We start from the raw sequence: 20,775 nt of genomic DNA, 5'->3' as shown, positions 1-20,775 counted from the left end.
CAAAAGTTTTGCAACAGGAGTTTAAATGTCTGTAGTCCAAAACTAGACGATATGTATTGTCTGGTTTGGATACAGGAAACAAAGGATTGTTCATTGAAGAGGTGCATGTTTCAATCACCCCTTGATATTCAAGTTGATCTAAGATTTCCCTGACTTGTTTTTTAGCTTCTTGCTTAACAGAATGCTGCCTTTGAGTAGTTGGTTGAGTTTTTAACTGGGTTTTATGTTGAGGACAATCCTAATCCCATCCCACATGATTTTTATATAATGAGGGTGCCTTGTTGACTGCCCATTTCCTGGCATATGTGTATTTTTATGAATTGGAATATGGTTGGAGAAGGCTGGCATAATGATGTCTTCACCATGTGGGCACTGCCTGACAGATTCAGGTGGCCAGTCTTGTTCAGCTAGAAGAATGTCATAACCCTTAGAGAGCTTCTCCCGAAAGAGCGCTCTTATTTTTCTAGTAATGTCCCCCTCCATCCGGAGTGTTACTTCATATAAGTTGTGTGGGACACTAACCCTGGTATCAGCAGTTTCAACTTGGATGTACTCCTTCAAGTCCACTGTCTCCAGATGATCCTTCAAGATCTTGTGAGCTACGGTCACCTCTGCTGCACTGTCTAACATTGTCTGAGCCCACTCCCTGTTCTTGAGTTGTGTCCTCAAGATCCTCAGTATGTCTGATTTTTAGACCTGCTACCTTCTTTTTGGTGAATTGAGTTTTCTTATTTTTTGGAACATGCTGATCGTCTTTGGACTTCACACGTTCTTCCTTTTGTTCTAATCGTCCTCTTCTTTCTGATTTCTGTGATGAAGTCTGAAAGGTACGAGAGGAATGTATATCAGTATCTTGATATCTATCAGGTTTTCTTAAATAATCCCTATTCCTGAGGTTATACGTCTTTTCAGGGGGCTCCTTTTGAGGATACCAACCTCGGGTTAGAGAACGCTTCTCTTTAGAAGTTTGTTTAGTGTTCTCCCACTTTTTTTAGGAACAGTGAGAGTGTTTTGAATAAAGACCTTTTCAGGACTTTCAGTCAGCTGGGGTTTTACTGTTTTACCACCCAAACTGTTTCTAACTAGTTCTCAGTTACATCAAATTCTCGTAACTTTTGGCGGATCGCCGCGGATGCGGCTTCACCTTTAATATTAGCTAGTATTATTGTTGAGACCTGTTTGAAATCTTTCAGTACTTTCATACCTAGATTTAAAGCAGGCTCTGCCCCGTATTCATTCTGTATCTGTTTCAGGACATCTGGTATTACCGCCATAGACGGAACACCATGTGTTTTTGTGTAGATTGCAGCAAAGACTGTACCCCAAGTGTCGCAGTCCTCCAGGTGTGGTGCGATCCCCATTGGTAAACAGATCGTTAAGATCCTGTGTTTCTCATGAGGGGTAGTATCAGGAAATACTGCCTCAAATTGAGTAATTTTTTGAGCTATCCAGAATGGAATTTTTTCCCTTTTTGCTGGTAATTTACCAATGACTAATTGTAAAGTCTGTGGAGTGCTTTTATTTGTGTTCCTATGGTAAGGGGTGTGTTGTGGAATCCTTACAGGAGGTTTGACTGTTAGAGTCTGCATGACATATTGAACCAATTGTATATGTATTTTGATTAGTTGTTTTAGTTGAACTAATAGTTCTGCACCTGTCATTTCTTCAATGTCAGGATGTGGTGTATAGCTGGCTGGTACCAGCCATGTTGCTCCTGGTCTACCTAGTGGACCGAGCCTGGTAATGTGATTTTGATGTTGTAGGGTGCCTTTAAACCAGAGCGCATGCTCTTGGTAAGTTAATGGAATTTCAATATCCTCGAAAGGAACATATTCCGTTGGATGTTCCTCTACTTTGTAGAAGTGAAACACATGTGTTACTGAATTTGCTTCAGGGAAGATAATCCATGAATAGAATACCTCTGTCTGCCGATATTCATGTGCTCCAATAACAAAAATTACCCTACCACCTCTTGATGATAGGCCATTTGTTATAGGTTTTATAGTGATGGTTTTCTTTACATGTTCTGGGATGATTATAGCATCCGGGTCATCTTGTTGGAAACCTGTAACGTCTAAGCCTGGTACGGTATTATTGCCTGTGGCTCCACCGTTCTCGGTGTTATTGCCGTTATTTGACATTGTTTAATTAAAGTTGCAGAGCAAGTTTCAAGGAAACAAAGATAAGGTCCACAATATTTTGGAACACTGTATCCTTCAACGTTGAACAAACCAAACACTAATACATAGCATTTTCGTCCTACTCAGTTATGGCGGATATTTTATCCTTTTACCCACTCCAGACGTCTATTGGAGTATTTTACGGGAAAAAAGGGTTCTCTGAGAACAGCACGACTGAGTTACTTTAGGCGCCATTTAGTGTAGTTCCTATATTCTCAATAGGCTCTGCGCATTGGAATAATATATCCTACAGATTAGACATAGGACTGAGGTCGACTAGGTCTCTATCGAATATATTAAACTTAATAGTGAATGCCAGCTAGCTCAAAGGTCACTAGAAACTTTCTCGAATTTACAAGAAGGGATTCGTTTCTGACAACTTTGTAAGAATAAGAAATGTATCTCTAGAGTCGTGGAAACAATAGATAAGTATTTCACTCAGTCACTCGTGCATGCTTCGTTTCTACAGATGTGCAGAGAAATAGAGAGACAGGCATTTTCAATAAAAGGTTTTATTGAACAGTCTTCTTTCTCATGCAAGTAAAGTGAACTGCTACAATCGTAATGCAGACTGCAGAGTATAATGCGTACAGTGAGAACAATATTATAAAATAATACTGTAAGAGCATTGTATGGTTTCTAAACCATATATAAATACATACATAAATAACAATGGCTAAAAGTACGCAACTGGTGCTTCTAAAATACGCCTACCCCAATGTATCTATAAATAAATACGTCTATTACCCGGAAAGGAGTAAGTGTGGTGTAGCATAGGTTTAGATTTTCTTTGCCAAGAATGCATTCAAGTTTTCCTAGGTTCTAATCAGCTCCATACCTTTTAGTTTAGAATAAAGGAGGTCTGGTATCTTAGTCTCGGGACTCGATTTCCCAACACCCTGCAAGGGGAGCTTGGAAACACTGGAGCTGGATTCTCGCCGAGAGAAATGCAGCCTCTCAATCAGTGCATCAGCTGAAGGGTCGGCTTCCTTCTGCACTTGCTGTAGCTAGCTGCGTCGGCCAAGTAGATAGTCGAACTGCTCCGAACCACCGTGCCTTGCTAGAGCAAGTGAAGGTATATTTATACCTTGAAGGTGTCTAGTTTGACATAAAGTCAGGCATAATAACATCAGGAAAGAACCCCAAGGGAATAGCAGTTCTTTGTAAAGTACATGAGTTCTTGACAAATCAATATTCAAGCAGGGGAAGGTCCCTGACTGCTTAAGCCGATTTTCCAAGAAATCGTTGTGACGTTTTTGAAGTAGCCATGCCTGTATTTGGTCTGCATGGGTTATGTCTAAATAAGGGATTGATTTCTATGCCTATATTAGGGCAGTGTGAATTATACCTATATAAGGGCATGAATCGGGAAAATGCACTTGGATCCTAAAACGCCATACAACAGTGCAGGGTGACTCCTGGGGATCATGGCATCTCCAAACTTGGCAGGGAGACGGAACTACCAACCTAGAGCACAAAGACATCTTGCTGGGGTGCTGCTTCCTTGTTGGGCCTGGGGTCACCAGAACGATGTTTGGGGCAGCTGCAGTCAGTACCTGCTGGTGCAGGGGAGTGGCTCCTCCACTCTAAAGGAGATGTTGCTGGGTCGATGAAGTGCTGGACAGACCTCCAAGGGTTTGGGGAGGCTGTCCCACTTCTGGATGAGTCAGTGTTGGTGATTGTCAGGAGAGCAGCAGTTAGGCAGGGTTTTGTGCCAAGGCTGATGCTGGTCCACAGTTCTCACGTCTTTGGCTCTTCTTTGTTCTTCTTCTTCTTTCAGGCAGATTATTATGAGTTCCTGGTGTCAAGCCAGCACCTAAATATTCAATTTAGGGGTGTTATGGGAATTTAAGGGTAGTAGCCAATGGGCAACTTACCACTGGGGTCACTACACCCCCTATATTACCATTTTCTGTGGGGAATGGGCATAACCATGTGGCAGAGTTCCTAATTCTACCAAAGAGAAGATGGTGGAACACTTCTTTCATGGAACACATCAGGTAGCCCACCTTAGAGGTGTGACTAGCCTGGAGGTGCAACACACCTACTTGCATAGCTAATTTACCACCAGTACCTGTGTCAAATGGGCCTCAGGACAGGGGGTGGCATCTCCCAGGTCTAGGAGAAGCTGGGGTCGCATATCTAAGGCTGCAGGGGCTTTGAAAACTCCTGGTCTTAGTATGCTAAATCACTAGCCATCCTGCCGGAGGAGGTGTGAACACCTTCCTCAGGAGAAGGCATTGTTTCAGACCTAAGAGTGCACATGCTTTCACCTGGAGGGGGTCAGAAACTTGTCTGTCTTGGCAGGCTGGACAATACCAGTCAGCCAGCACACTAGATACTGGTAGATTTTTCAGGGGGAACCTCTAAAGTGCCCACTAGGTGCATGTCATAATAAATCAAGTACTGGCAAAGTACAGATTTATTAAGACAAGGTGTCTGATACCAAATACCATAGGTTTCACTAAAGCCATGATGAAGCTGGGGAACTAGTAATGACCAGTGCCCAGGACATATACTTAAGATGGCTTCCCTGTTAACTCGTACCATCTAGTAATTGAACTACACAGTACAGGGGCATAGCTGCTCATGCTGATAGACCCTTACATGTACTATAATGACACTGCCTTATGGCTACAAGGCATGCTGTAGAGGCGAATTACATATATTAGATCTAGTGACTTCGGCATGGCACACAGTGAATCATGTTTTCACTCATGGCTTGCATCATGTCACAAAGGCTGCAATGGTAACCAGCCTGCAATTTGTATGGGGGGTCCTTTATGGTGGCATAATACAGGCTGCAACCCTTTACCCTCTTTAGTACCCCTGGCCAAGGTACCAGGGGCACCACTTAGTAGGGACTTACAAGGGTGCTACAGTGTGTACCAATTGTGTTACAGTTAGACCATTTTACCTTGTTTTAGGGAAAGAGCACTGGCACCGGTACCTGGTTATCAGGGACCCAGTGCACATCAGTTTAAAAACCTCAGTACCAGTGGCAAAAAGTCGGGGTGACCATGCAAAAAGGGGCACTTTCCTACACAAATGTTTAAGAAAACACATCACAACAACTTAAACAAGGACGGTTGGTCAGGTAAAATGCAAGAAGGCCACATATAACCTTTAACTGGGCCCTAGGCAAGTCCTTCCTGTGCTAAAGCTAGCACAGAAAGTAAATCATCCGAAAACCTTGCCTTTAATGGACCTGTATGGTATGGATCACACCAGTCCATAACCATTTCACAGTGTCCAGCACAAACAGATTTTTATAGAAGGGCGCCAGTGGCCACTTGAATGACATACACTGCTTCGGGAGGGAGATCGAAAGGCTTCAACTGTATCCACACACAGAGATGTCTTTTGCATTAGCCCAGGTGCAGTACGCTGTGCTGCTGCTGCAAAAGAAGATATTTTTGAAGCCGGAGTCTGCTGGGGCTCCAGACACTTCAGATCTCACTGCAGAATCTGGATATGTTATCTTGCATACTCAACAAGCAGGAAGCAGGGGGCCAAGATGTTTCTGGCTTCCCTCACTTAGACCCAAGACCGAGGTTGAAACATTGGGACCATAGCCTGAATGTACTGGACTTTTTGAACAGATGAAAAGGCTCAGAAATGCATGGTATCTCGGATGGAGCTGATTAACAGGTGCTTCTGCAAAGGAGTCAGATGTGACTTTGGCACATTGATCCAGAACCCCAAAGATGTTAAGAGGCTTGTCGTCATATGGAGGCGGTCTGTGACAAATTGTGGTGACCCTGCCTTCAACTGCCAGTTATCGAAGTAGGGAAATACTGGCATCCCCAACCTCCAAAGTTGTGCTGCAACTACCACCATAACTTTAATGACCACCCGAGGGGCACTGGTGAAGCCCAAGGGGAGCACAGAAAACTGAAAATGCTTGTAGCTCACCTTGACCTGCAGAGAACACCGGTGGCACTGCAGGACGGGCATGTGAAAATAGTCGTCTTGCAGGTCCAGTGCTACCATCCAGCCTTCTTGATCCATTGCAGATACAGCATGGGCAAATGTCAGCATCTTGATTTTTTTTTTTCAGGAAACTAAGTTTGTAAAGATCCAAAGTAGGACGACGGCCAGTATTCTGCTTTGGAAACAGTCATAATGGGAGTAACATCCAGTCCCTATTTCCAGTGCCATAAACCCCTCAATAGCTCCTGTGTCCAAAAGAGACTGAACTTCCTGAGGCAAAATGGACAAATCGTCTTCCGACAGCCACTCTGATGTAGGTGGAATACGCTGCAAATTTAAAATGAATGGTCAGATGTGCTGCCCTTCCATCCATTGAGGCAACACCTTATCCTGCCTCCAACAGGGTGGACATGGGCCACAGTGTGCAAGCTAAACTGGTTCGGTGATGGTAGCTGGAGGGGCGTCTAGGCCCCTGAGGGCCTAGACGCTGTCAGCTGAGGGTCTGTTGCCCCAGGCCCTGTGGTTCTGTGAAAACGGGCCTCGTTACGTAAGGTCATGGTTCTGTCACAATTTTGGTGATGTCGGACCGTATTTAGCGAATACGGCTAATGTGGAGTGAATTTGTCACGTTAGCTAGCGAGTTCACCATGTATTTGGAGATTTCGTCTCGAACATGGGTTCCATTTTGTTTAAGTCTCCATTTTGTCTTGCCATCACGCAGGCCGACGAATATGGTCGAAGAACGAAGCGGCCTGGCCTTCATGTATTGGTATACATTAACAGGGTCTTTCTTGACTCCGAGGTGAATTGCAAGGATCTCATTCCTTCACCTGAAGCTGTCCCTGCCGAGTCAATTTCCTTGGTTTGATCATTGTCTGAGATTGCCAATCATTGTTCAGGACATCGTTAACTTTTAGTCTACCTACACATGCCTTATCTTGCTCACTATCAGACATTGTTTCCTTTTCTATGTTCTTTACTACATGCATTGTGCTTTTCAATTATGGGTTTGTCCTGCTTGTGGAGATTGGATTTAGGACATTCCCAATGATTAACTTTGGGTTGGGATGTTGCAAACTGAGCTTTTCGTCATGTGATACTTTGTTTGAGAATGTACCTCATTGGGTAACTTTTTGCACCGTGGGAGTACATGCTTGTAAATGTGAATATTGTGTATAAAAGGAGATGTCTTGCTCTACGAATTTGAGCAGTCTCCTGAAATACTTCCATGCTGTATTTCGAGGATCACTGTTACTGGCTGCAGCTAATAAACTTGGTCTCTGACGCCACCTAGAAGTATTCCGTGTCTCTGTAAACCAAGACAGGTGAATCCGAAGACTTTGGGCGTGTCCCTGGTGCCGCTGGTTTCTAAAAACCCGTTTTTCAGTTGGCGGTACCGGTCCAAGCCCGAAGATTGTGAGGAGCTTTGTGAGGAAATTCTGGAAGAGGGCCCCCACTTCATCGACCCCGGCATGTCGAATGTGGACTGAAGGTTTTTGCTGCAAGGCTTCCCCTTTCCGACGGCTACGAAGGACTGCTGCCCTGACTGTCGCCCTGTCTTGGACCCTTTTGTGATGATTTGTAGAGCGAGACGATAGAAGGTCTTCTGGTGGCGTGACAAGACATTGGTTTTGTTTCTTGGGTTCTTTGATTTGGTTTTTGCAAATACCAAAGCCGAGGGGCTCGTACATATGCAAGTATATCGTTAGATAACCCCTTGAAGTTTGAAGCTAGATTAGTGAGCGAAGATGCCTGGTCTTAGCAAACTTAGGAATTTGTTTTGTTGTAGTTGTAACAGGGATTCCCGATTGGAGGACTCGTGTCCGATACCTCCAGTTGGAACTCCGACTTATGAGCTCTATTCAAAGCATGGAGTGGGTCCCATTACGTATAATGAAGTATGGGTCCGCTATACACGTAAAGATGGTGTTTAAAATGGCCACAACATGGTAGTTATGAATCAGATATTCTAGATAATTTGGAAGTTGCGCTATTTAGGGCTCTTTCCGCCTCTGGCGTAAGGAAGCCAAACAGAGAGAAATTAAGCAAGCTAAAAGAGATAGGAAAGAAAAGAATATATCGATAATGCAAGCTGCTAGGCAGTTTAAAGAAGATGAAGAAGCTCGTGCGATTGAGGTGTCAGATAGACAATGTTGCATGGCCATTGATAAGTGTTATCCGGCTTTGCCACCTCGCGTCTCGAATGTGACTAAGGACCCTGAAAAGGATCCTTTGATGTTGCATTTGTTGAGTTCACCACCCCCTTATGTGCAGAGTGCTACGGCACCTCAGTAACCCCCAGTTGTGCAACCCCCAGTTGTGCAACCTCCTGCTGTTGTTCAGCCACCTGTTCTTCCACAGTTGCTTCTCCCGCCTCTGGTGCAGCCTTCTCTAGGGCCGCCAGCCTTGCTTACAACTTTGCCTCAAACTTCTTTGCCTTCCACTCCTTTGCCTCAAACTCCTTTGCCTTCCACTCATTTGCCTTTAACTTCCTTTTCTACTGACCCTATGTCTTTGTCGTCTCAGAATACTTTGTCTCTTGTCCTTATGTCGACTTCTTCTCCTTCTACTCGACAACGAATGGCTGAAACTGTCACTAGCCTTTTGTCTCCTCTTTTTGGGTCGTTTAATATGACCCCAGTTTCTGTATGGAAACAAAAGCGTAGTCAGATCCCTAGTTCCGAGGAGCGGACTGTGTTAGATCTCCTTGCTCGTAGATGTGTTTTGAATGCCTCCAGGTATGATCTGCAAGCAGTTATGGATGTTTTCCTACAGTGGGAAGTACCAAAACAAAGGTATGTTTTTGATGTTATGTGTACTTTCCTTCGTGAAGAGTGGGACGATGCTAAATTGGGTTCGATTCCATCGGAGTTACTTAATGTTCAGTCCGACTTTGCTACAGGGACGATAGTGGGTCCCGATGTTGAGGAAGTGGTAGAGACGCTTCTTGCGTTCAGGTGTAGACTTCCTTCTCAGTTGTTGTTTGAACCTGATCCTTCTGTTCGGAGAAAAGTGAAGCAATATCCGATGAGAGAAGTTCCTCCTGTGTGGAGAAAGGAAGTTGTGGCTAATCTCAATCAGGGTATTCAAGCAGTTACAGCTCATTTTCAGCGTGTTTGGGTACATGTTCCTTGGAAGAGAGCTGAAGTCCTGGCTCTTAAGCAGACTCTACCTGACCCCCGTAAAAACCCTGCAGGTTATTATAAAGAGTTGTCCCAGACAGTTGATGTGTGTGTGATGAATTTAGCTGATATAGATATGTTGTTGGGGAATGTAGTCCCACAACCCTTGTGGGCAAAGATCTGTCACGAGGATCATGCAGTAGAGTTAGGAGATACGTGGGTTAATATTGTTGCTGCAGATGGTCGTCAAGGTGGAGGGGCTAAATCTGAGCCTTTAGTTACAGAACTCCCTGGTAAGATTATTACTTTAATGAAGACTTTGATGCCTCCTATGCGAGTGAATTGGGATAAGTTAGAAGCAGGAAAGCAGAAGAAAGACAAAAGTGTGTCTGATTTCTTCCCTAAGTTTGAAGAGACATTCATTGATCATAGTGGTCAAGATATGAGTACGGAAGATGGACAAAGGTTGTTTGTGGATAGGTTTGTCTATAATTTACTCCCTGAGCTCTGTAAGAAATTGAAGGACTCTGAGAGTTCATGGGCTGTTTCTTCTTCGGCCCAGATATTGGCTACTGCACAATATTACGAGAATAGAGATAAAGATGAGAAAGATAAAGCAGAGAAAAAGACGAAAGAATTGAAGACGAAGGTTCTTTTGCAACAGGCGTATCCGCCTCGCTTTAATTCAGCGTGAGTTTCAGCAACCCCCACAGTTTCAGAGAGTGTTGCAGAAGCCCGAGTCTTTTCCGCAGCGAATTCCAGTAGGCCCTAATCAGTGCGCTTATTGTAAGGAAGAGGGCCACTTCAAGCATAGTTGTCCGATTTTGCTACAACGTGCGAGTGGTATGTCTGGTGTGAGAGGTCGAGGTGTTCAGCAAGTCCCTAGGGGTAGAGGACGTGGTGTGTTCCCCCAGAATGGACGTTCCTTTCCCCCACAGAATTCTATGAATTGTTTTGATCAACAGAATGTTTCGTCTGGTCAGTCGGCTCAATATTATGCTGATGATTATTGTGTTGAGACTGAGAATGCTGATATGAATGATAGCTAGGATAGCCATAGACAAAGAGAGGAAGTAGTGTCAGTTCCAGTAGACCAGAATGGACCTTATGTTGAAGTGATTACATCAGGTGTGTCAGAACCTTTTCTGTTGGATACTGGTGCGGCAAAGAGTTCAATCATGCACTCTAAACTCCCTGGCGCACCTTAGTCTGGCTTGACGAATGTTTTGGTAGGATTTTCTGGCGCCCCAGTTCGTAACCCGGTTTCTTGTCCTTTGTCTCTTTCTGTTGGGCCTTGTGAATTGGAAGCACCGCTAATTTTAACGACAGGTTGTGGTGAGAATCTGTTGGGTTTGGACTTGTTGAAGAGATTGAATGCGACATTGTATTGTTGAACCAACAACAAATACAAAGGGTTCAATTATTATGCAATCCAAATTTCATAACTAACAAAAGAGAACCTCATCCCTATAACAAGAAAAACTAATGATGTGCTGCTACAGTCACACATAGGGTCTCCCTCTTTGTGAAAAGATTCCCATCAGTCACCCCTCGAATCCGCCCTTCATCATCTGGGATCCTTCACGCATGAAGGTGGAATGGTATACCCACTGTGGACTGGCAGATGTTGAAGCCTAGACCTACACGTGGGACCCAGTGATAGAGTAGTGACTAATATTGACAAGGGTGACTGAAAGCAGTGCTCTAAGTGTGAAATGTAAAGTGATAATACGTGAGTGTGAATAATCATAAAATTAGGTAAAGAAGAAAACAGAATTTTAATGTGTTTCTCTTCAATCCTAAGATAATAAAAAGTGCGTAGTGGACTAAACAAATAACCACTATTGATGGTAAAAGGTCGACATGTTTCTGCAGACTAGTTTGATCCAAATGGTATCATGCTGCTTCCTCAGGACCATTTAACGCTACTGCTTGTGAAATAATATTTATTTTTTCACAAGCTGTAGCGATTGATTCTTTTGTTTTGCCTTCTGGTACGACTCTTATCCAATACGTGGATGATTTGTTGGTTGCTGCTGATGATGAAGAGCTTTGTAAAGAAGTTACGCTTTCGTTGTTGCGGCATTTGTCTGACCTTCATCATAAAGTGTCGCTTTCGAAGTTGCAATATTGTCGCCAAGAAGTGACCTACTTAGGTCATCTCTTGTCGAAGGAGGGAAGACGATTGACCCTAGAGCGTATACAAGCGATTGCACAAATGACTGTACCATCCACACAGAGAGAAGTGCGTGCTTTCTTGGGTATTACTTCGTATTGTAGACAGTGGATTCCGAATGTTTCTCTATTGGCGAAACCTCTGTTGGCACTTACTCTTAAGGATACTCCGAATCCTCTTCCTTGGTCTGAGGAATGTCAAATGAGTTTTTCTGAATTGCATGATGCGCTGTGTTCTGCGCCGGTGTTGGGTACTCCCGACTACAGTAAGCCTTTTACGTTGTACGTACACGAGAGAGAAGGATGTGCGTTGTCAGAGTTGACACAACAGTTTGGAGACAAGCAACGCCCATGTGCGTATTTCTCAGCTACGTTAGATCCAGGAGCTAAGGCATTGCTGAGTTCTTTGAGGGCTACAGCGGCAGCGGCTGTTTCTATTCGACAGTCTGCTGGTCTGGTATTGGATAATACATTGATTGTGATGGTCCCACATGCAGTGGATACCTTATTGAATAAGACAAACACTCAGCACCTTACTAGTGCACGTTTGTCAGGTTATGAGTTGACCCTTTTGGCGAGTCATGTACATATAAAATGATGCAACACGTTGAATCCAGCTACGTTGTTGCCGATTTCTGTAGAGACAGATGTTCAGGAACAGCATGATTGCCTTCTTCGGACAGAGGAAGAAACAAAGGGTAGAATTGATATGAAAGATACTCCTCTTTCGAATTCTGATGGTACCTTATGGGTATATGGTTCATGCATTAAGCTTTCGAATGGCGATACGACTGCAGCGTATGCGGTTACGACTTTGCACATGATTGTTGAAGCTGCACGTATTCCACAGAATTCAGCTCAAGCAGCAGAGTTGATTGCACTGACGAGAGCGTGTGTTTTGTCGAAAGGAAAGAGAGCGACTGTGTATACCGATAGTGTCAGGAGCTGAATCTCGTGCAGTAGTGCGCCTGCCTAATTACTTAGGACTACTAGTCCCAGAGGACCATGCGGCATGAAGGCAGGGACTATAAGTACTTCCTGAACCCGGAAGTCGGGTTGTATTGGATTCCGTGGTTATTCCGCTTCTATAGCGGTGCTCGTATGCGCTGTTTTTGGGTACTGTGGTGCTTTGCTAGGACCCGCGAAGACACGGACACTCTCTGTATGGTTTGCCGGTGTTGGGAGGAAGCGTGCTCTCTCCAAGCTGTTCCGGCGCCGTGTGTCGGCTGACTCATGGGAAAGGGTCCTGTGGTGCTTCGCTGGTCCTCAATCAGCGAAGACACAGACCCGCTCTGACCCAAGCTATCGAGATTCAGAGGAGTGGATCGGCTGATGCATTCCGTGGGTGCGGTGGTGCTTCGCTGCAATAAGAGTGAAGACACGGACACCCGATATCTTTCCCGGTGAAAGGAGGAGAGACGACGTTGTTTGTTCCGGTATCGACTATCCTTTCTTGGGGAGTTATCTACTTTTGGTTTGGTTTAGAAAGGACATCTGCTCCAACAGGTTAAGTCTGTTATTTCCTACGTTACCAATTGGACGCCACGAGAACGGAGGAGCCCAGAAACACTGTTGACTTCACTTCCGTTGGCGGTAAGGTGACGGGGGATTATCTTCTCTGGAATACCAGTTTTTTCTTTTTTTCCTTTGGGAGGGGTTCTGCGCATGACTAGAACATTGCTTCTGTGACTTAACAGAAGGAGGTTCGGATGCTGAACTAGATAAGGGCTGATTGACAGTTATAGTTTGGAACGCTGGCATTCTTTTCTTTGATGGTACCTGGTATAATGACCAGGTATGTACCTAGTTAGTATTCACTGGAGCACTGAGTGGGAAGAGCTATTTGAATAGAGGAGATAACCTGTGTTTGTATTTTATAGGCTATAGTCCAGGAGTTCCGAGGTAGGAGAGACCCCAGGGTAAGTTTTCATCATTGTCACAAGCGGTAGTTTACCGAGGTAGGTGGAGGTACTAAGGGAGTCTTAGGAGGCTAGGGGAAGGGACACCAGCCTGTATTAACGGTTTGTCCTTTATCATTTCAGGTTGTGCCAGCCCGCAGAGCACCAACCCGGCCCCTCTTTTTTCCCTCACCAGATCTCCTCTAGGCTCTGGGTACTATATAGAATCAGGCTTGGGGAGATCCAGAGGTGGACCCATTAGAGCATCACCCGGATCCCGAAGAGCATCGAGATACTCTGACAGAAAGCCAATATGCGTTTGGTGTTGCTCATAGTTTTGGACGTTTGTGGAGGGAGAGAGGATTCCTTACCTCCCATGGTACGAAGATTCAGCATGGACAGTTGGTGAATGAACTTCTTGAGTCACTTACTTTGCAGACACAAGTTGCAATTGTGAAATGTACTGCACATAAGAAGATTACGGATGATGTTGGTCGTGGTAATGTGTTTGCGGATGAAGTAGCAAGAGAAACGGCGAAAAATGTGACAAGTCGAATGTATGTTGCAGCCCTGCGAGATGGGTTCCGGAAAGAGAAATGTGTGAGGATACAATAGAGAGTGTGAAATCGATTCAGGCTGAAGCTACTGAGAAAGAATTAAGTGTGTGGAGAGAGAATAGGGGAATGTTGGATCCAACTGGTTGTTGGATTGAGTTGTCAGAACACCAGCGATGGTTGTTGCCTGATGCGTATGTGCTTCCATTGGTTACGATGGCACATGGATTGGCTCACATCAGTGTGAAAGGGATATGTAAGTTGTTGGCTCCAGTATGGCAGAATGCTGGAATTCCTAAATGTGCTGAGAATCTGGTGAGAAATTGTGTGGTTTGTTTGATGCACAATCCTGGTAAGGGAATCCCAACTCCAGCAGGTCATTTTGCTCCTCCGACGTATCCGTTTGAGGTTCTACAGTTGGACTTTATTCATATGGAGAGATGCAACAACCTAAAGTACGTCCTTGTGGTTGTTTGTGCCTTTTCAAGATGGATAAAGGCTTACCCTCTAAAGGATAATACTGCCTTATCTACAGCCAAGGTTTTGTTAAAGGAGTTTTTCCCTAGATTTGGAATTCCGAGAATGGTATGGAGTGACAACGGAAGTGAATTTGTGGGTCAGATTATGAAGAAAGTGTGTGCAGGTATGGGAATAAGGCAGAAATGTCATGCTGCGAATCACGCCAAGTCAGCTGATTTGGTTGAATGCTACAATGGCACCCTTAAGTTGAAGTTGGCTAAGATACAAGCGAGCTCTGGCCTAGCATGGCCCGATGCTTTGCCGTTGGCACTTTTGTCAACGAGGGCGACAGTGCATTCTCGTATGGGACTTAGTCCGTATGAAGTTGTGTTTGGTCGACGGCGAATGTTGGGGGTGTGCCGCGGCCAAAGAAGTATAGTGACATCGAGTACCCTATGTTGGTTGATTATTTACATGATTTGACTGCTAAATTGCGTGTTTTTCACCAACAGTTGCACGATACCTTACCTTCAGCTTCTGTGGATGCAGGACACTCCATCCAACCTGGAGATTGGGTACTGGTCCGGAACTTTCAAAGGACGAAGAACCTCGAGCCGAGGTGGATCGGCCTATTCCAACTCCTTTTGGCGACTCGGACGTCCGTCAAAGTTTCCGGGAAGAAAAATTGGGTGCATGCCACCCACACCAAGAAGCTTCCACTTCCCTTGCCATATGACCGACGTATTCTTGATGGTGTTGCCGATTCAAAACGTGACAGAGTTGTGGAGTTTCTCCCCTTTAGTGATGCGCATGTGAAATGGACTCAGTCTGAACGTGAGGATGATGACGTTTTGCAAGAAGCTGTGCCTCCGTCGTTGAAACTCGACACTACAAATCCAGAGACATTGTTCCAGGATCAGACTGTTTCTGGTAAAGAACGCTATAATTTGCGAAACAAAAAGGAAAAATAAAGATTACAAGTTTTTTGGTGCTTCTGGTGAATTATACTCTATCAGACAAGAGACTTTTTTTTGTCTTTTTCTTTTTCTGACCACCATCCGGGTTCAGCTGTAGGGTCGCGGTATAAAGACTTAAGGTTGTGAGCCGTGTGGACGCAAGGTCAACGATTCTGGTTTGTTATAGGGCGTTCCCTAGACTTACAGACGCACACTTGAGCGAAGAAAAAAAACTGCCGCGAACAGCACGGTTAGAGGATGGAGTCTTTTGTAATGGATCGAGTTGTTGAGAAAATGAATTTTAAGATGAGATTGTGTACATTGGTTCATAACAAATGTTTTATTATATTGTGTTCTTTTGTGCTCTTAAGTATCACATTTGCTTGTGTGGGTTGGATTGTATATGCTACACCATTGATTTCTGCACCCACTACTCAACCTATGCTTTCTTCTACTACTGTTTCTTTGCACAAGTTCTATACGTTGCCTGAACATGAACAGACACGAAGATCGGAATTCGTAAACAACTCATTTATACAGCTCCTGCATCAGCATCAGTTGGTAGTTAATACTACAAATTGTTGGGTATGCCATATCTGGTTTTGCCTTTTTCTTCCACTGGGTCTGTATGGGCTTTTCAGACAATGTTCATCTATGGGAATGAGGTATACCCTATGCGTTCCATGAGAGACAACCCGAGCAATAGTGCCTTGATAAAGGGAATAGTAGATATGATCAGAGATACCGATGCATACAATGCTATCCCTAAGGATGAAGCGCAGGCATATATTGGTTGGAATGTCACTGGGTATAGCACTAGTTTGACAGAAAAGGAGAGACGGAAGAGGTCTCCCCCGATTTGGATCGTACCTCATCGAGGCCACTTTTGTTTACGTGGTAATGGTCAAAATCCGAGAGCTCAGTTAGGTGAGAGTGTATGTGCTCAAACCTACGTTTTTGCATCCCAGACTTCTCCTCCGTTTGTGCCAGCTAAAGGTACATATTTTGTATGTTACAACAGAGCCTATACATGGTTGCCACCTGATTTTTCAGGCACATGTTATGTGGCGTTTTTGCTTCCCCCTACATACACAGCTTCCAAGGATTATCACAGGACAAGATATGTCAGAGGTGTCTTTGATCAGGCAGATAGCGCAGTACAGGAAGTAGGAGATTTTTTTCAAGGGTTTCCTACCCTTTTGGGGTCCTATGGCCAATATACGACAGCTTACGAGAGTGGTTGAGGCCACTATAAATGAAACTGCAGGTGCTCTTAGCAATATTACAGTGGAGCTACAGGCTGATTGTGTTATGACATTGCAGAATCGTGTTGCCTTGAATGTTATACTTGCAGATAGAGGAGGGGTATGCAAATTGATCCAATCTAGCTGCTGTATTTACATACCAGATAATGCCCCGACGGTGTACCAAGCCATTTCCAGATTACATAAGGTTTCTGAGTCTATTCATGTAGACGAAGGAAACTGGTCGTTGATTGGATGGTTTGGGGAATTGTTGTCCAAATGGGGATGGAAAATTCTGATTTTCCTTGGTATGGCTCTAGCTATTCTCTTCTCTTGTTGTCTTTGCATCCAGTGTGCTCCCGTCGTTTGTTGTTTTTGTGCTACTACGTGTGTGCGGAGACCTGTCTCGAGAGAAGTAGAAAGTAATAGGATGATGCTCCAGCAACACCTTGATGGTCTGATGAAGATTGATATAGACCTAGATTCAGATTAACGTGAGTTTAGGTGATTGCCTAAGTAATGGCAAAAGGAGGGTCTGTGGTTCTGTGAAAACGGGCCTCGTTACGTAAGGTCATGGTTCCGTCACGATTTTAGTGATGTCGGACCGTATTTAGCGAATACGGCTTATGTGGAGTGAATTCGTCAAGTTAGCTAGCGAGTTCACCATGTATTTGGAGATTTCGTCTCGAACATGGGTTCTATTTTGTTTAAGTCTCCATTTTGTCTTGCCACCACGCAGGCCGACGAATATGGTCGAACGAACGAAGCGGCCTGGCCTTCATGTATTGGTATACATTAACAGAGTCTTTCTTGACTCCGAGGTGAATTGCAAAGATCTCATTCCTTCACCTGAAGCTGACCCTGCCGAGTCAATTTCCTTGGTTTGATCGTTGTCTGAGATTGCCAATCATTGTTCAGGACATCGTTAACATTTAGTCACATGCCTTATCTTGCTCACTATTAGACATTGTTTCCTTTTCTATGTTCTTTACTACATGTATTGTGCTTTTCAATTATGGGTTTGTCCTGCTTGTGGAGATTGGATTTGGGACATTCCCAATGATTAACTTTGGGTTGGGATGTTGCAAACTGAGCTTTTCGTCATGTAATACTTTGTTTGAGAATGTACCTCATTGGTTAACTTTTTGCGCAGTGGGAGTACATGCTTGTAAATGTGAATATTGTGTATAAAAGGAGATGTCTTGCTCTACGAATTTGAGCAGTCTCCTGAAATACTTCCATGCTGTATTTCGAGGATCACTGTTACTGGCTGCAGCTAATAAACTTGGTCTCTGACGCCACCCAGAAGTATTCTGTGTCTCTGTAAACCAAGACAGGTGAATCCGAAGACTTTGGGCGTGCCCCTGGCGCCGCTGGGTTCTAAAAACCCGGTTCTTCAGCCCCTTCTGAAGCCTTGAAAGGAGCAAAACAGTTGGGGATAGTGTTGCATAGGTGAAGAAAGACAGATAAAGCATTCAGTGGCCCTGCTTTCCTTGAATCGCTCCAGGGCCGAATCTGCCTTGTCTCTAAAGAGACGGGTGCCATCAATGGCATACCTGTTAGCGGTACCTGAATGTCACCAAAGAATCCAGCAGACCTCATCGAACATGGCGCCCAAGCATCATGCTGGTACTGACGGCTTGCCAAGGCAGCCAGTGGAGTCCAGGACAAAGCGGGTGAAATACCTTGCTGTATCCTAACCACACGTTGGATGATCTGATAAAGGTTGGCGTGGTATTCTTCAGGGACTGTCGGCAAGATCTTGCTCACCATTTTCCTGCTCACCATTTCTCTCAACGCATGCAAGTATTATCCCAGGAGGCAGCTGGGATTCACTGAACAGAAAGAGAGCCTAGCTAAGGAGAACATTCTCTTCCCGAACACCTCCGTATAGTATGAGTCCCTACTGGGAGGCGTAGTAGGGAAGGAGTTATGGTTGAGCCTACTTGTGGTTGCCTTTACCACCAAGCTTTCAGGCTTCGGGTGTAGCATGAGGAAAGAAGGATCATCAGTTGTGGATCAGTGTGTTCTGGTACCCTGTTTATTGACTGGTGGCCAAGAGCAAGATTTGGTCCAAGTACCCATCTGTGTGTCCTTCAGGGCTTCATTAAAGGGGAGAAGAGTTTATGTGGAAGTCTGTCTGAGTTGTAGGACATAAGTCTTAACTTCAATGTAGGGGAGCTGCAAGTTCAGAACTTCTGCAGCCTGTCTCACATCCACCGCAAAAGAAGCAGATTCCTCTGTGTAGGGGCCAAAGAAAGAGTTCAAACCAGTATCCAGTGAAGTGTCTAGCTCACTGGCAACTTTAAGGTCCATAAAAAGATTGCCCTCATCATAATAAAGGGTTGCATCAACCCTATCGTCTTCATCACCATGTTGAATGTGATCTTAATCCGAAGCAAAAGGAATATGAAGCAGGAGCAAACAGTAGGTCCTGTAGGACCTGAAGTGTTGTTGTATCTCCATAAGCATGCTTTCTGGTCAAGTAGGATTGAGTATTGGAGCGTTGATGCCGCATAACTAATGCTGCTGAAGTAGAGCGGCAGGGGGGCTTGGGATGTTCTTATTGTACAATCTGTATCATTATGAGGTATGATGGATGTCAAACAACTGTTCTTGTATTCTTGTTGGCTGCAAACACCAATACAAATTATACGAAAAAAAAGGAATATGACACGATCTGAGTGTCCACATAAGAATGCGAGTGGACAGGTTGCGCCAAAGGTTGTTGAGAGTGTGACTGTAATCGAGGTTGTGTCAGGTTAACTTCCAAGTTTATTAAGACAATGGGTTCGTCTTCTGGCGTCGGCTCCGATTGTGGAATTGGATTATTTTTTTTTTATATATCTTTATTGAGATTTTCTGCCATTTTTATGCGAGAAGAGCAGAACAGACAAACAACAACAGATAAATCATGTCAGAAAAAAATAAGATAAGATGCCAAAACAGAAAACAATAAAAAATTATAATTATGCTTGAATCCAATCCAAGACCGGTGCCAGATCTTCATTCCCATAGCCCTTTTTTCCGGCCCTTCATTCTATAAATAGCAATTTCCATATTATACGTGGCTAACAGGCGAGCACGCCATGTCTCAAATGACGGGGGAACTGGACTGATCCAGTCCTGTGTAATACATGCCCGTATTTATGCCATACAAATAAACAAAAAGTTTTTCCTTTCTTCAGAAAATATATCTGAGGTTACCAAATCAAGACCATTTCCCCCGTTAGCGTGACTGTGGACCCCAACAGTACTACCAAAAACTCCTGAATAGAAGAAAACAAATTGGTCAATTGTGGACATAAGAAAAACATATGTAATGCATCGGCTGCAAATTCCCCACATCTGTTACACGATGTGCCCACCGTCGTCCCCCATTTCAATATCTTAGAAGGCGTATAATAGAGGTTGTATAAGGCCATATAATGCTGTGACCGTGATCTCCCTGTAATTAAGATTCTATTTGCTAACCTGATTGACTCCTCTATGTTGATTGCATCCCTGTCTAACTTTGTTGACCATTTACTTCGACATATCTCTATATCATCTGGGCATGATGTGATAATCAGTTTATAATAATGTCCTATCGATGTTTTACTAAACATGCTATCCATTAGAAGAATTCTATTCAATAGTGATTCCACTACCTCCCCTATGGAGTTAAAATAACTACAGATCTGCAAATACTTAAAAAAATCAATTCTTGATAAGTTAAACTTATCTTGTAATTTGGCAAAAGAAGCAAGATGACCGTTATCCAATATATCATCCATATACTGAATTCCACTTGAACGCCATCTATTCATTACAGAATCCTGAAAGATTGGGGGAAGAATACCTGGAGCTGCAAAAGGTGTATAAACAGTAATTCATGGGATACCTAATTGTTGCTTAATTATTCTCCATACGCTATAAGCGGATTTCAAAATCTTGAATTTCGTTTTTTAAAGTAACTAGGTTCTATTACTTTAATCAAGCATCTGCGACAATCCTCATCCAAAGCAAATTCATAAATGGATGGAGAATGGCACAGTGGATTCCGAGCCCTTTCACCAATCACCAACGGTTTGATAAATTGCAGAACAGACGCCAGATAGTAAAACAAAAAAATGCGGTATCCCCAAGCCCCTATCCATAAGCAATATCATCTTTTTATGTGCCCTTCTCTGGCGTCTGTAACCCCATAAATATCTTGCTGCCATCCTTTCCAGCTGTTTAAAACAGCTAGAAGGGAATTCAAGAGGTACAGCA

Source organism: Lissotriton vulgaris, chromosome 10, assembly GCF_964263255.1.
Source record: "Lissotriton vulgaris chromosome 10, aLisVul1.2, whole genome shotgun sequence".
NCBI classification, from domain to species: Eukaryota; Metazoa; Chordata; class Amphibia; order Caudata; family Salamandridae; genus Lissotriton; species Lissotriton vulgaris.
Note: the sequence above shows the minus strand (reverse complement) of the source record.